This window comes from Eurytemora carolleeae, unplaced genomic scaffold, assembly GCF_000591075.1.
Source record: "Eurytemora carolleeae unplaced genomic scaffold, Eaff_2.0 scaffold457, whole genome shotgun sequence".
Classification (NCBI taxonomy): Eukaryota; Metazoa; Arthropoda; class Copepoda; order Calanoida; family Temoridae; genus Eurytemora; species Eurytemora carolleeae.
Genome location: NW_019396346.1, coordinates 81,989 through 98,931, shown reverse-complemented (window position 1 = coordinate 98,931; position 16,943 = coordinate 81,989). Strand labels below are relative to the sequence as shown.

The following is a 16,943-nucleotide window of genomic DNA, read 5'->3' as shown; positions in this document are numbered from 1 at the left end:
CCCACCTCGGCACCTTCTTTTCCCCTCCCCCTTATTGTAATGAATAACCATAGCTGTTATCATTATCATTCAAATACAGGCCCCCGTAGTCGTAAGAATTGGGAGAATTTTAGAGGGATAAAAGAATTCTTAAGCAAATGGTTTATAAGTGTGTGATTTTTTTCTTATTATCAGAAAGGGATGACATTCTTAGAGTTATCATTGGAAACCCGAAATTGTTGAACTTGATCCTTTTTGGACTTTTCTGTGTTTAATCTTAGGGTTAACCTTTGTAGAAATATTCTCTGATTTTGTTAAAAGTTGAAAATGAAAAATTGTATGATTTTTGACATGAATAAGGGAAGATAAAAATGCTATTTCCTTTTCACTATTCAGAAATAGTTTTTTTTAAAGATTTTTACATTTTTTTCTTATCTTGCTTAGCCTCATCAAGGTTACTTGTAGTAAACACCTACTCCATAACAAGTTCTCGAACGTATCTATCCAGGTACAATCAGTCCCCTACCCAACTCAACCAGGACTGAATCCCAGGCTCTAAATGGCACACAGGGACACAAGCATAGCTATCAGTGTTCAACCAGGACTTAATCCCAGGCCCTAAATGCCACACAAGCTATATATATATTGATCCCAAATGATGGGGACAATATCCAACCTGGTTATATATCAACACAGGGTTTCAGTGCTTCAATACCACAAGGACACAAGCCTATCTATGCAACAAGCTATTTATCGATCCCAAATGGTGGGGACGATCCAGCCTGGTTATATACCAACAAGGGTTTCTGCGCTTCAATGCCACACAAGGAAACTAGCCTAGCTATACAACAAGCTGTATATCTATCCCAAAGGATGGGGACGATCTGACCTGCTTAGCAAACAGGGTTTCAGTCTAGCTATCCACAACCTAGATATCAATCCCAAATTAACAGGGACGATCCACCTGAATACAAGGTTCAGGGTTTCAGGTTTACTCTTTACACAGTAAACAGTACGGAGATACTCTATAGAACTAACTTTATTCAATATCTTATGTCACAAAGTTAACAGGAATTGATGTAGTTACAATTCCTACGAGTTTATCTATATTTAGGGTTGTTAATCGTTTTTGTAAACGATCGTTAAACGATCGTTAAAAGATCGTTTTTTGTTCCGTTTTCAAAAACGATAGTTCCGTTTTCGGACAAAAACTATCGTTTTTAAAAACGACCCAATCGTTTTGAACTTTTAGAAAACGAACAGTGATCGTTTTTGAAAACGATCGTTTTTATTAAAACGATTTGCAACCGTTTTTTATACGATTGTTTTAAAAAAAACGATCGTTTTTGAAAAAACGATCGTTTTTGAAAAAAAAATTATTGACAATTATGTTTACGATCGTTAACGAAGGGTCTTCGAAAACGATCGTTAACGAAGGGTTGTCGTTAACGATCGTTAACGAAACGACGATGATATTTTCTTATAAACTACTCAATAGTAAAGATGCCCTTCAGGTCGGTCGGTCGGTCGGTACATTTAACTTGTTATATCAAAATAGTTTAAATCGTCATTTAAGTCTCAATCTTTAAGAGTAACCCTGTACATCCCAACCCTGTACAGGCTGTACACTGTACACTGTAACCCTGTACATCCCAACCCTGTTCAGGCTGTACACTGTACACTGTAACCCTGTACATCCCAACCCTGTACAGGCTGTACACTGTACACTGTGACCCTGTACATCCCAACCCTGTGCAGGCTGTACACTGTACACTGTAACCCTGTACATCCCAACCCTGTTCAGGCTGTACACTGTACACTGTAACCATGTACATCCCAACCCTTTTCAGGCTGTACACTGTACACTGTAACCCTGTACATCCCAACCCTGTACAGGCTGTACACTGTACACTGTAACCCTGTACAGTGTACATCCCGACCCTGTACAGGCTGTACACTGTACACTGTAACCCTGTACATCCCAACCCTGTACAGGCTGTACACTGTAACCCTGTACAGTGTACATCCCAACCCTGTACATGCTATACACTGTACACTGTAACCCTGTACAGTGTACATCCCAACCCTGTACAGGCTGTACACTGTACACTGTAACCCTGTACATCCCAACCCTGTACAGGCCGTGCAGTGTACATTGTAACCCTGTACACTGTACACTGTAACCCTGTACATCCCAACTGTACAGTGTACACTGTAACCCTGTACAGTGTACATCTCAACGGATTTGATCTATTCAACTTTTGGTAAAGTTTTCACCCGTAATTATAAAGTTTGCTGAGGTTCACATCTTGCCAAAGAAATTTTATTTTCATATCTATCTTTTCTAACCAAACTTGATTCCGCGCGAGGAAGGGGTTGCAGAGCAGCCTTGAGCCCCGCAAAATGGTCTCCAAGCCTCCGTATTTGGAGAACAGTATCTAAAACGTTAAAATAGCTATTATAGAAGTAATAAATTCATTATTTTACAGAAAAAATCTAATCTTTTAATTGTTATGCTGTGTTTTCTTAAATATCTAAAAAACATTGCAAAACTATTAAAATATTACATAAATTTTTTCTAAAAATCTGTAAACATTAGATACTTCTATAATATCTATTCTAAAGGTCATTTTAAATTTTTCATCTGCAAATCTGCTAGTGAGACAATGTCACGAGCGCCCCTACACCCCCTTACAGTCGCGCAGCTTAGATTTATAAAAAAATGTTCACCGTAAGTGTTTTCACATTTTCAAAAAGGAAGAAAAAAAAACGGGCAGTAAAATCGAACAGTTATCGGGCCAACTTTTAAGCAGTTTACAGTACATACAAACACATTTGTCAAGGGCTTTAAAACATATGTAGATCTCTAGCTTTAATCGCAAAAAAATACGGGCTATGTTGGGTGTTTTTTAACACAGCCCGGCATTTTTACTACTCTGTAGTCTGTACTCTATTCATATGAATTAAAAAATCTCTTTACAAACAATTCTTTAAATTACTATTCCTTAAAACAATTACAGGGGGCTAGTGTTAAAAATAACAGTCCTATGGCAAAAAAGGGGGGGGGCGTCAAACGCCTCCCCCCCAACCTAGTTCTAGTGAGACTTTTGAAGTATTTCTTGAACTATTCATAATGACTAAATGACTAGCAAATGCAAAGGCATAATTGAGCTGGTGGTATATGCTGCAAGCCCTTTCTATTAAAGTGAATTCTGAAGTGGTTTCAAGTATGAGTCACCTGACCTGGATATTTTTTTATTATTTCTTTATAAAAATAATTTATTTAAGAGCATTTAACGATGATAAACGACGACATCATTCTTGTTTTCAAGAAATTTAGTGCACAGTCCCTTTATTATTGTTGTAGAGATTTAGAGACCCCCTTTCATAAAAACCTACCTCGCCTCTACCCCACCCCACCCGAACCCAAGTCCCACTAGTTTGCTTCAAACAAAGCCTAAAGCTTAAATATGGTCAAAACATATTTCTTGTTTTTGTCCAGTTATAAGTTAACTTATTCAGTATTTAGAACATTTAACGTTACAGGATTAAAGAACATTAGCTCGGGAACCCAGCTTCGCCATGAAACAAAGTTCCCTTTATATGAGTCAACCTATATTAAACCTAGCCAATAACATTCCCGTGGTTCTGTTCTCCAGATCAAAATTTGAACAAATCGGTTCTGGGGTACCTGAGGTATAATCGGACAATTACAAACAAACAGAGATTACTACATTATATATATAGATATATATAGATTATAGAGTAGAGTAGAGTTCCCGACGAGAACTTTAGACTTTCATACTTTTATAGCTTGGTAATTTGAAGTTACTAACGTAAAATATTGTGTTTACAAATAAATATCACAAATGTATTTTGTCGAATAAATGCCAGTTAAACGTGTATTTCTGCAGGCTGCATGTGGATACAAACATTTTCAAAATATCAAGATTTTAAATATTTAACAACCTACATGTATATATATATACAGGGTTACCCACAAAGAATAAGACTTTAGATACGAATGTAAGAATTACAAAGTTTGTACACTTAATTACAGGTTGGTTCTTTAAAAATGCAAACTTGTTTTGGTTGTAAAACCATTAAGCATGATTCCTTTAACACTATATGCAATGTAGAAACCAAAATTCCACCTTTCAGATCGTTATACAGAGTTGTTATAGGATGTAATTAAAGTCTCCTCCAGTGCAGGTCTATAACCATTAGTTGCCACGTTTATATCACTAAGCCCAACTTCAGAAAAATGGATTAGAATACCAAAATACACAAAATGAGCTGTAACAATCTTTAACATAAGAAATAAATATTTTCCTGCTTTAGTCATGTGGTGTATTTTAACAACTTTTTTATCTATCTATAATTTAGACTGATCTAGTGTAAAATAATATTGTGTAATCATTTATAAATTAGGAAGAAACGAAGAACAATAATTCTATTAAAGATGATATTTTTAAAACTGAAGTGGTATTGATGCGACCTTGAAGTTGGATAAAAACAGTTACAGAGATATACCAGCCAGGACAAGGGGCGGGAACAAATAATAAGTTTTTTAACTTAAAGATTGATATCAAATTTACCAATACGAATTTGACTAATTTATGGCAAATGCATTCATTATTGCAAGCATAATTGTATATATATAACAAAAGTATTATGACATTTTACTTGTAATCAAGGCAGTACTGAGGCCAAATTTAAAGAATTTGAGCCGCGGCGTAAATTCAAGCCGCGGCTCAAATATGGTTGGTACCACTAAAAATTGTACTCAATTTTTCAAGATTTAAGCCGGCGCTTAATCAAAACCGGTTTTTGGTAGATTTAAGCCGTGGCTCAAATTCATTAAATTCGGACACTGAATTTCTGTTTTTTTATCAGATTAAGGTTTCAATGGTACCATTGTGATTCGGTCATTGTCATTTTTGCCTTCGCAAGGTCACCTGAAATTATGCTTTCAGTCCCTTTAAGGATGAAGTCAAATCTCCGCAATGTTTAATGAATCTGACGTTGATGCCCTGGGCCCCAAACTATGACCTAAACTGTCCTGCAATTTAACACTGTTAAATACGCACCAATTTTAGGCGTATAATAAGCTGAAGGAATCAAGGATGTTGTATTTGCTATTGATATACAACAAAATTTAAAACTTTTAAAATGTCTCAGAGATGGGCTGTTGTCCTCTTAATCACAAAATCAATAAAATCGCTTATTTGTTAACAAAAGATGGATGATTGCCAATGCTAAATAAACGACAAAAAATCCTGTATATTCGACAAAAATCGTTTTTTTATTATTAATATTAATATTATTATTGATTAATTTTTTATCATTGTCTTTTTGAGAAACCATGCATGTATTATGGTTCTTTTCACGATTTCCGATTATTTTAGTTTTTTCTTTATTAACCAAAGTAAGAAAATGTCCGTAGTTCTAACCAGCTTCCCAATCACCGTTTGAGGCAAATCCATCAAGGGGTTTCTGTGTTATGATCGAACACACACAAAAAAAAGACAAACAAAGATTACAACTTTACACATAGAATATGGATCTAGGTTGAACCAAAAATAACGAAACTTTTGAATACGACTGTATCATTTTTTAAAGTAAATACGACAAAAGTATGACGAGACAACCCTAAACCCTGCTGGGGTTCTAGAAAACACCAGGATACACGGGGGGGGGGGGTAATTTCCCCCCTCTCTCTAAAACCCATGTTTGGTGTTAAAATATATGACAAATGATACATCATTGGAAAAAGCTCTTATGCTTTACTTGCAAAAAAATGCAAATTTTCAAAAATTATTTTTTTGATAAAATCCAGTTATTTAGTAAGAATGTTTGCAAAAAAATGTTCAGAAAAGGATAAAATATTTTGAAAATCCCTTGACCATGCTATCACAAATATGCAAAAAAAAATGGCAAAATGTTAACTTAAACTGATGTGTAATTAAGAAAAATCAAAAATGTGCAAATTTCTTTTGATGGGTTGGATGGAATTAATTTGCAAATATTTCTTTGCAAAATTTGTGCAATCCATTTCCTAATTTCATAGGCTTTCCAAAAAGCTAAAAATGATCAAAATCTTCAGACAACTGGAAGTGGGTAAAACAAAGGTGTAGTTACAGGAAAAAGTAATTATTCAGGCAGTGGGCCAGAGAACTCAGGCAGATAGGCAGCAGGAATAGAGTTAAAAGCAAGCCAAAGACAAAGAAAGTAGAATCCAACATGAAACAAATAAAAGAATAGAAATATCGAATTACTTTGATAAGTAAAAAAAACTGAATAAAAAATGAGAAGGCATTCAAAGTACATTTTAATATTTTTAATTAATCAAAATTTGTATTGTANAACTTTGTAGATGAAAACTTTGTAGATGAAAACAAAAAAGAAGATTATTTAAATTTTTTATTACACAGCTTTTCATCTGTCTGTTCTGTAGGAAGCAAGATTAAACAACTTTTCAGTTGACAAAATGTCGACTTTTCAAGTTTACAAAAAGTGGGCTTTTAAAGTAAACTTTTTGTTGACATTTTTTGCCACTTTTATAGAAAACCTATTTATCACTTTCATACCCTCCTGTAGGAAGTAAGATAAAAAACGAAATAAGAAAAAAGGTTAAATATGATATAAGACAAATATAATCTACTCTTCTGTTTACTCCCACGTGAAACATGTTTTAAAGCCTACACCCATAATACGTCTAAACCCAATATACAGACAGATATTTTATGTACCATATCTACCTACTTAAAGGGATTAAAGACGTAATACACAATTGCTATTTTTTTAGATCTGAAAAAAGCGTTTGATACCGTAGATTTTGAGATTCTTTTAAAGAAACTTAATCACTACGGGTTCAGGGATAATACTAATCTCTAGTTTAGAAATTACCTTACAAATAGAACTCAATACATAAGTGTAAGGGATTTTTAATCTTCTTGCAAGGAAATCTTATGTTGTGTACCCCAGGGTTCAGTTTTAGGGCCTCTACTATTCCTTCTGTACATAAATAATCTTCCAGATTGTACATTGTTCTTCACTTTTTTATTTTCGATGATACTGGATTCTTAAAATCATCCAATAATCTAGAAACTCTTTTTCAAAAGGCAAATCATGAACTTTCTAAAGCATCTTATTGGTTTCAGGCTAATAAGTTAACACTTAATGTATCAAAAACCAAATATATTGTATTTAAAAATAAATCTATGCCATTTGATGATCAGGGTTATAATCTCAAAATAGGAAATAAAATTATTGAAAGAATAGGCTCAACTTGCAAAGATAAATATTTCAAGTTTGTCGGTGTAAAATTTGACGAATTTTTGAACTGGAATTATCAAATACATGGTATTTGTGCAAAATTATCTAGTGCAATTTTTGCCCTGAAAGCGTTAATTAGATTCTCCCGTCAAACATAAGAAAGATAGTTTATTGTTATGGTTTTCATTATGTCAGATTTTGTTAAATGCAGAAACGTTTTTTATAAGTGTTCAAATTTTACTTACTTTTGACTGGAAATGTCGTTTTCTGTCTGAATTAGAGATTTCTGCAAATATTGGAATTGCACTTGTTTTACTGGTTCACTTTAGATTGCAACTTTCATTTTCAGTTTAAAATCAGATGTCATCAATGCATGCAATTGGGATTAAGCAGGAGAATCACATATAAGATTTGTTGAATTTTTTCTTTTGCATCTTTTGTTCTTCAATATCAAATACACATTGTTTTTTTTATTTGAAATAAATCCCTTTTTATCGAATAAGAATAAAAAATACGGTAAAAAATTTATTTGATTTTAAAATCTTTATATTTGTATACCTTTGCCAACGAAAATGACAGTTATATGCCACAATTATTAAAATGCAGTGATTATTCAAAAAGAATTAGTCTTGAGGGCGCTTCGTTCCCCTCGTTCTTTTAATAATTTTAATTTAAATATTGCAAATAATAACAATTTAAGATTTGACAGATTTTTTCTGTTCTTTTGTGGATTTTTTAACAAATTTTGAGCTGAACATATAGATTGCTGTCTCTAGGTATATCTTCTATGTGTGTAATACTGGTTTACAAACAAAGCATATATTATGGTGCGTCATCAAATCTTGTTTTTCCTGCTTTTTTCACATTACATTTACATGTAATAAAAAACAACTAACTTTAACTTATATGAAATCATTTTGAAATCACTATTTCCACTTTCATTTTATGATATTGATAACGTGTAGCAATAGTACTGCACAGCTACAAGTAATGATTATGCGCGTAACAAACTACATGCGCCTTCTCTCCATACGAGCGCCAAGCTTACACTGAACTGTCTATAAGTGTTGCAAACTCAGCTACAGAAGTTTTGCGCGTGCGCGCCCCAAAAAATTAGTGGGTAGCTACAGAGTAGATAGATAGAAGAAGAATACAGGGTGGCCCAGTAAACAGGACTATAAACAAGATCAGAAGAATACAGGGTGGCCCAGTAAACAGGATTATTAGCAAGGATCTAAAGAATACAGGGTGGCCCAGTAAACAGGACTATTAGCGAGGATCTAAAGAATACAGGGTGGCCCAGTAAACAGGACTATTAGCAAGGATCTAAAGAATACAGGGTGGCCCAGTAAACAGGAATATTAACGAGTCCGGAAGAATACAGGGTGGCCCAGAAAACAGGACTATTGACGAGACCGGAAGAATACAGGGCGGACCACTAAACAGGACTGTTAACGAGACCGAAAAAATTCAGGATGGCCCAGTAAACAGGACTATTAACTTTAAAAAAATTTCAAAAATCGAATTTTTGTTTGAAGCAACATTTAGGAAATTCGATCATCCTTATTTTATGACTGAACTTGCATAACAAGCTGCCCACCTCCCCCTGAATTTACGTCAAAGTTCGTTATTTAGATCGACCCCCACCACAACATTATACACATACATCTAAAGAGTTTGTTTTTTATCTTTGTGACAGACACTATCTCAAGGATTAATAATTGTCTTAAAACATTTTTTTTTAAAGTGAATATTTGCATATTATCTTTTTTCAATCTCATAATCTGAGTTTCCCTTATGTCCATTTGACAACTCAAATTTTTTTTTGTAAATAATCTTTTTTGATTGTTTATTTTCTTGTGGGTTTTAACAATTATTTGATTTTTTTATCGATTTTCATAGTTATTACATCGTTAGAACTGACGATGGTCAACCCAGACCGAAATATATTTTCAATAAATTTGAAACTAACATCTACTTTTTTACTCTACAGAGATTTGGTCCATCACCATCACCGAATTTTACATCCTAAACGTTCCCTTGGATCACGCGAGGTCCCAAAAAAAGTTTGGGCCCGATCGGTTCAGCCGTTTTGACGTTTATTGGATAAAAATGAACAGACAGACAGACAGACAAGAAAAGTATATATAGATGATGATGGGGAATGGATTATGATAGGGATAATTTGGATTATGATGGGAAAGATATGGATTATAGTAAGGAAGATATTAGTTATGAAGAGGAAGATATAGATTTTGATGAGAAGATATAGATTTTTGTTGGGGAAGATATGGATTAAAGTGTAGAAGATATGGAATTTATGATGAGGACTGGATTATGAACTGGAAGATATGGTTTATAAAGGGGGAGATATAGATAATGATGGGGAAGATATGGAATATGATGAGGACATTGATTATGATGGGGAAGATATGGATTATGATGGGGAAGATATGGATTATGATGGGGAAGATATGGATTATGCATGGGGAAGATATGGATTATGATGGGGAAGATATGGATTTTGATGTGGAAGATATGGATTATGATGAGGAAGATATGGATTATGATGGGGAAGACATGGATTATGATGGGGAAGACATGGATTATGATGGGGAAGATATGGATTATTATAAAAATTCTATAAATTATGATGAGAGAGATTTTGATTATGATGCGTATGTGATGAATTTGAAAAATGATGAGATAGAATTTGTTTATAGAATAATGATTTTGCTACCAATAATTTCAATGGTTATGATTGATAGAAACTGCAAAAGATATGCAAAAGACATTATTTTTTTAACAACGCATTTTTGTATTTCTCAAAAACTCGTGAATAAATTTTTAATTTTCCGTAAAACTTACTTCAATCTGATTTTTCATGATTTAGATCAGGAATATTTTCAGGTTGATTAAATTCACAATATTATTTGTTAATTTTTCAAAGAACCCGTCACAGGACCTGATTTACAAGTATTTAATAAAAACAAATCTAATTTTTCAAGTAAAAAATAAAAAGATAATTATGCATGCATTCAAAGATTTGGAAAAAATGTAGACAACAGATATATTAAAAAAGAAATAAGAATAGAAAAAAAGAGAGAGAAAGAAAAATAGCTAGATAAACCGACTTGAGTTAGTAAAGATATTATTAGATAGGTAGACAGATATTTTACCTAGATAGACAGAGTGGTTTAGATGATAATATATACGTACCGATACACTGATAAATATATGTACATATATATATATATATATATATTATAGAAATATAAAGATTTGTGAACTCTGAACAGATAGAGGTCGTTAGTTAGACAGAAACCTATATAATTGATTAAGTGTCAAATCTTCCGCGACCTGAAACTATTTTTATTATCTTTATCGATATACAGGTGGGGTGGGGTGGGGGGGGGGGAGTGTGTGACACCCAAAGAGAATAGAATTATATTCTCTTTGGTGACACCAGTTCTCGTTAACTCACTGAAGTTAAGCACACTTGTCCACAGCCACTAGCTGGATTGGTATCCAGACTGGTGTTCACGGGTTCGATTCCCGTACTCCACAAAAAAATCTGAAGTCGACATCTGGTTAAGCAGTTATGACCACCTGACGGATGTAGGAGGACAGAGGGGCAGCTGTCAACAACTCTCGCAGCGAAAGGGTGCGTGCTTTTTACTCAACAAGAAAGAAGCTTTAAGTGGATTCATCCAAGTGAATGATGATGAAGAGAGGAAAGGTGGGCAAGCAAGGAGAGTCTATGGTTGCCAGCTATAAGTACCTGGAGGTTTCCAACTCGGGCTTACAAATGATTGGGGCAATGAGTGTAATATGTTTCCTGATTGTAAGGCACTCTAATACTATTCTCAGACCTATGAAGCCCTTAGGCAGCTGGAATCTTGTTAACCCTCTTCTCAGTATGAATGAAGCGTGGATGGATGAATGTGCTACCAGATTACAACCCCTGGTAGATCAATATAAACCCAAACAACACCAAACTTTCGCAAAAGAAAAATTATGAGATTTGATCGTATTCGTAACAACCCGATTATGTCCAAAAAAAATCTCTTTACATAAGGTATACCTGAAAAATATCTTGAAGGTACGATCCTCACTTTTTTCTGAGACACCCTGTATGTTTTGTTCATACGCCTCTAGGCTAATTTATACGATAATACTGGTACAATGTTGTAATATCGTAGCTCTCCTCTGGATCGGATTTAAAAAAATTCAATAAGCTGGTCTTGGAAATTTTGACTATGAAGTATGAAATATGGACATGTATGATACTCCCCACTCTCAACTCTAAGAGCAAAATCATATTGCTCGATTGGGAAAGGTTTAGTTTAATAAAAACAATAAATACTGTTTTGAAGTGTTTCATAAAATCTTAGCTCTTTTTGACTCAAATATCAACAAATAAATTTGGAAAAACAAATTGCTGAACATATTAAAAATATTGTTAAATAAAAAATAAAAATTATTCTATCGAAAAAAAAAATTTGAGAGTGTTAATATAACTGCTAGAATGTATATTATTTTATCTTTGAATGAATTAAACAGGGTGGATAAAAAACCTGATTAAAACCCGTGGTTTTAGCTACCTGCATAAATATACATATATAGATATATACAGGGTGTCCCACGAAACACGACATTTAGTAAATAGTTAATTTTAGGGGGAAAAAACCTTTTCCGTAATTATCTTTTACTTTGAAATCAATTTAAATATAACATGATTTCCGTATAATATTTTTATTGATCTTTGGTATCAAACAACTTGACAAATTAAGGAAAAAGACATTCTAAACTATTCACCAACTGTCATGTGTCGTGGGACACCCTGTATATAAATATATATCTTTCTGCCTTTCTATCTTTCTTTCTATCTGTGCACGGGATGCGATTCATGCGAACTGTTAAAATGATGCAGTATCATGTCTCGGCAAGATTTGAATGTCACAATTTTTAGTAAACTGCATGCATATCTGTATAACTGTGCAAAACATCTGCAAATGTCAAAATGTCAGAATATGAAGATGTATAATGTTAGCAAATAGTTTAGCCTTCAAAAGACTTGATTGTCATCGATTTTAAGAATTAACTAAATTATATTTATTTCTTAACCCTATCACGATTGGGGGGGCGTGTTGTTTATCCCCCCGCCCTGTGTTTTTTCTAAATAACTTAAACGCAGCTAAATCTTCTTGATTTTTTCAACTTCAACAAATTTTAGTTAAAATTTTTTTATGCAAGGGAGAGGGTAGAGGACCTTTCAAAAAATCCGAAATGGTTAATAACTTTTTTATTGATAAAGCTACCGGGTTACAATCAATATATTAGAAAAGCCCTTTAAAAATGGATGCATTAACATATTTCACATGTTAATATTTTTCAAAAATAAAAAACATTTATTTTGAACGTTTTTCCGACGAACTTTTAAAACTTTTTTTTGAATCCTCCCTTGCACCATAACCATGAAAAATGAGGTCTTACTTTTTTAATGATCAGGTCTTGCAAATTTAGACCAGGAACATGTATCACACTCCCCTATCTCAACTTTAAGGGCAAAATCATAAGGGGAAGGGCGGGGGAAGGTGGAAAACCTAAAAATCAAAAACTTAAACTTAAAGGAGGAGCACTCCTGTATGCCGAGTCCATTAGCTCCTGATCCAATCATGGGTCAGTCATGTGTTTGTTGTCTATTCTGAACCAATAGAAATAGTATGGTGGTAACATCTATCTTTCTATTTATCTCATTATCCAATTAGAGATAAATCCTGCAATCTGCGCTATCAGTAAATGGAAATATTTACTTCTACTGAAACTGCAGTGGCATGTAGACTGTAGACTGTAGAGTGTAAACACATTGTTAAATGGCCCTAGTTCTATTATGGAGGGGCATATACCCGCTTCACAAATATATCTCCTTCTGAGTAAAACTTATAAAGATTTTTCGACGCAATCTAACCTCACAGCTGCTTATATAGAGGTTTGTCGAGTAGTTTATATATTGGTTTATCGAGTAGTTGTATATCTACTCTAGTATGGAAAGAAATCATCATCATTGGAGTACATTGGAGAATCAATATCATTGGAGACCCCATGATTTTCATTGGATACCCCATATTTTTATTGGAAAGTTCCAGATTTTATATGGAGACCCCCAAGATTTTCAACGGAGACCCCCCAAGTTTTTTGTTGAAAACCCCAAAGATTAGGACTCTAATGTTTGGGGGTCTCCAATGAAAATTGGTGTTAAAAACGAAAAGTTTTTGGTCTCAAATGAATAAAATGGGGTCTCCAATGAATCACAAATTTTGTGAATACCCCTGCAACATATGTTATTGAACTGTCCGCTGTCCTATACTGATATGATATCATCAGATACACCAGATATCTGGTCATCTTACAGGCCATCCCTTTGTCAAATATCTAACTATCTTTCTGTCTATAGATAGCTACTTATCTATCTATCTCTCTAGATAGCTACCTTTCTATTTAGCTATTAATATATATAATTCTGTCTTCCTATCCTTCTTTTCATCTATTTATTTATCTATCTATATGTATTAATATCTATCATCTATCTATCTATATATATATAACTATCTATCTGGCTACCTATCTTTCTATCTGCCTTTACTTATCTACCTAGTACCTATATATCTATCTATCAGTTGCTTGGTATAGTGCTATGAATTCAAGGTCGAATTCCACCAGGAGACCTGAATTATACTTCGCTTTGTATTTAAATCCAAGCCATAGTAAAGAATAATGGTCAGAAAATACAAATTTACAATAAATTAAGGAGAAAATATTAAAAAAGTTTTTAAAACTACAAATCTGCCCTTTTTTTGAATAAACACTTCCTGTAGCAAGTTTCGGGCACTTAATAGTAACATTCGAAAAAATGTACAAAACATCGGTGAAAAAATTTAAACATAATTTTTAAGTTCATCTAAACATTATTCTAAAAGTAATAATTTAGAAAAATGATCTAAACTCCGAAGTGCACGGTGCACATAAGAACGGTATAATACCTTCTGTATATGGGCGGGGAGAGGATAGCGGTACTCTAGTTCTCAATAATAGAATATGTAGAGTTAAGAGAAGAATTATAACTTAAGTTTATATGTGGAGAAGAAATATAAATACCAATAGACTTAAGAATCAAGTTTATTCAGAAAAACAGACAGATATAAGATGGGCACCCAGGACACTTACCAGGGCGATTAACAACGGTACCTTGAAAGCTTTGTCTGATCAAGTATGCATAACATATCAATGTTTTTGTTTTTCTAAACTGTTCATTTTCATTGGCGGTGTCTCTGCGAAATTTACTTGTGCATTCATTGTTTTTATAAAAAGCAATGAAGAAACTTACAGAAATAAATATTGCTTGTAAGTAAATGCAATCTTAATTTTTAGAAATAATTATATTCAAATTGTATAGCAGCAACAACGACTCATATATATCTATTTCATGTTTTTTCTAAATCGTTTAAAATTTTTTTAATCTCACTTGCCAAAAAAATACGAAATAAAAAGATTTGAAAAATTGATTTTCTCTGATTTCATGAGCTTGGAAAAGTATTGGTTTGTAAAAAATGTTTACTGTAAATGTTGTTATGAGATTACTGGAAATGTTGTTATGAGATATTTATGGAATTTAATTTCCAAAGAGAGCTAGATGCAAAGCTGAAGATAAAGTTGAATATCTAAAACTTGGAATGGAAAAAGCATATTGTTTACTGTACATATTGTGTACTGTACATATTGTGTACTGTGCATATTGTGTACTGTACATATTGTTTACTGTACATATTGTTTACTGCACATATTGTTTACTGTACATATTATGTACTGTACATATTGTTTACTGCACATATTGTTTACTGTACATATTATGTACTGTACATATTGTGTACTGTACATATTGTGTACTGTACATATTGTTTACTGTACATATTGTTTACTGTACATATTGTGTACTGTACATGTCCCAGTTTTTATTGTTTAGAATTGAACTGATATATTTCAAACCTGCAATAAAATGCAGGTATAGAAAAAATAATTGGCAATGTATAAATGTTATTTAATGAACAATAATATATCTTACTATTTTATTCTGTCAGGGTAATAAGAAGTGATTTAGAATCGGAGGGTATAATGGAATAGTTAAATACTTCTGAAAATATAAACCTGGTTTTTTAAGTGGAATTTACTATGGATTGCAAAGTTATTTATGGATTTGATCTTTCACTTAGTAAAACATTTCACTGTTTGTTGTTTTTCTTTAGTCAGAGAGTACAGAATATTGTTGGAAACTTCTGTGAGAGGGGTTTTGGTAAAGATGACTTACAGGGCCGGAGGGGGGGGGGGGGTAGAAGTTGTATTTATGGTCAACAAAACTGTTCATGAACTCTCTCGTTCCTTAAATGTAATACCTTAGTATGTATCAATCCAGATACAATACTCTCTGTAACTTCCTAGTCTATATCTATTTATCTAGCTAGATACAACGCAGGTCTGTCCGTCTACACAAAGTAATGGATCACTCTAATGCCGTAATCAAACTGAGTATTATTCCAACTAATGTATATTTCGAGTTTTATGAGACAGGTTAAATTAATGAACGTAATTAAGCTAAATCGTAATACAAGTTTTGCATATTTATTTGCAAGCGTTATAGTTTATTAATAACAAGGGTAGTTAGGTTACAGATAATGTACTATGTATATACCTTACAAGTATGTTCAGGTTTACAGATATAGGGTTTACTACGATATTTATTATATCTCTTTCTCTCTATCTCTTTATCTATCTATTTGTCGAACTAGTTTGCTGTTCTTATGCATACATAAAATGTAACAAATATGTTCTAGTATACTTAAAAAATTTTAATCTTTAAATTTTGCAGAAACACTGCCCCAGTTTCAATATTTTGTCTAGACACTTCAAAATCAGTGAACATCAAAATTATTAATATTTCTTGTAATCAAATATTGTAAAATTTAAGCTAAAAACTAATTTAGGAAAATTTTCTGTGTACCATATGAAACATCAAATTCAGGGAAAATTTGTTAATGAAACATTAAGTTAAAGCTTAAATTACTAATAATTTAACTAACAAGCATGTTTCACTCGGTGATCCTTGGCCAATACTATATATAAATAGCAACTATTAGATGTTTCAGACTATGAATTCTGGTAGATTATTTAAATTAAGTTTGAAATATCAAAGGTTTATACCACGTCCATAAGGTTGCAAAGATCTAGTGATTGGAAAATTTGAGTTTGTGGGAAAGACTCAATTCCTGTAGAATAAAATAACAATACAGAAACTGCCTCTCAAATAAATTTGTTTCAACGGGCATTACATAGTATTTGGTTTGTGCACTTTTTTTTCTACAAAAGTAGTTGATGCAAGCCAAGGCACAAATCAAAAAAATAATTGACGATTTTTCGAGAAAGACTTCCAAGTGACTTTAAAAATAAAAATTATTTAAATTATTGAATCAGGAAACTTTTTAAGTCCAGTGTTTTGCTTTATAATTGTGAAGAATATTAAATAAATTTTTGACACATAATAATATTAAATGCACAAATATAATTTTAAAATATTCAACTTTTGAAAATATTTTCTATTATTTTTTAGATAAAAACCATGCATGTAGCTGATT

At 32.8% G+C, this 16,943-nt stretch overlaps 1 protein-coding gene across 1 annotated transcript in view; it reads right to left on the bottom strand.

Moving 5' to 3' along the window:
* The window catches only part of LOC111701421 (uncharacterized), a 43,712-nt gene extending 36,142 nt beyond the window's left edge, over nucleotides 1-7,570 (bottom strand). The window contains exon 1 of the mRNA XM_023472702.1: nucleotides 7,503-7,570. The gene's annotated coding sequence lies outside the window, so the exon portion shown is untranslated. The remainder of the gene's footprint in view (nucleotides 1-7,502) is intronic.
* Between the last annotated feature and the right edge of the window lie 9,373 nt (nucleotides 7,571-16,943).